The following is a 1114-nucleotide window of genomic DNA, read 5'->3' on the forward strand; positions in this document are numbered from 1 at the left end:
TCTGGTTTTAGTCTTTGCAGATACTGTCAATGTGTTTAGACTTTCAAAGGAAGGTCGTCTACTAAAAAACACCACTGTCAGAAAAATGGCTGTTACCAACTTAACCATTGTTTACACTTTTTGGTGCTTTGGAATATCTTTATCAAAAATCATTTCAATACTCTACAAGCCCCTAACTTGACTCTGATTTACTTGGTTTTAATATTCCATACAATTCCATGTTCTGTAAATATTCTCAAGGTAATGTGAACATGTTTATATAATCACTGATCAAGATTTAGGAAAAAGCATTTTAAAAAACACTTCCTTCCTTTAAAAGTACAGGCTTGGCCCTGGCCGGTTGGCTCAGTGGTAGTGTGTCGGCCTGGCGTGCAGGAGTCCCGGGTTCGATTCCCAGCCAGGGCACACAGGAGAAGCGCCCATCTGCTTCTCCACCCCTCCCCCTCTCCTTCCTCTCTCTCTCTCTCTTCCTCTCCTGCAGCCAAGGCTCTATTGGAGCAAAGTTTGCCAGGACGCTGAGGATGGCTCTGTGGCCTCTGCCTCAGGCCCTAGAATGGCTCTGGTTGCAACAGAGCAACGCCCCAGATGGGCAGAGCATCGCCCCCTGGTGGGCATGCTGGGTGGATCCCGGTCGGGCGCATGCGGGAGTCTGTCTGACTGCCTCCTGATTTCCAACTTCAAAGAAATAACAAACAAAAAAAGTGCAGGCTCAAAATCTTGAGTTACTAAATAAATGGGGCAAGCAAAATAGCGGGAAATAAATTATTGAACAGACCGCTTGACACAGTAGCTTTAACATGATAGATGGAAAGGATGGTTTTACTGGGCTCCAAAAGGCATTTAAAAATTAATGTAATCTGTAAATAAATGTGAGAATTCAAATATATAGAAATCTATGGAATAAAGTTATGATCTCCTTTCACATTACCCTTCCAAAGGTTATCAGTGTTTGCATTTTAATATATATCCTTACATATTCATGCTGTTTTTATGTGCACTCACCTAATTTTTTTATTGTATATAAACTGGGTTATACTAAAATACATAGTTCCTATTCTTCAGGATAGGTTAAATTTGAGTGATTATTTCAAATATATTGAATTTAAAAAGCTAT

This window comes from Saccopteryx leptura, chromosome 1 (genome assembly GCF_036850995.1).
Source record: "Saccopteryx leptura isolate mSacLep1 chromosome 1, mSacLep1_pri_phased_curated, whole genome shotgun sequence".
Lineage (NCBI taxonomy): Eukaryota > Metazoa > Chordata > Mammalia > Chiroptera > Emballonuridae > Saccopteryx > Saccopteryx leptura.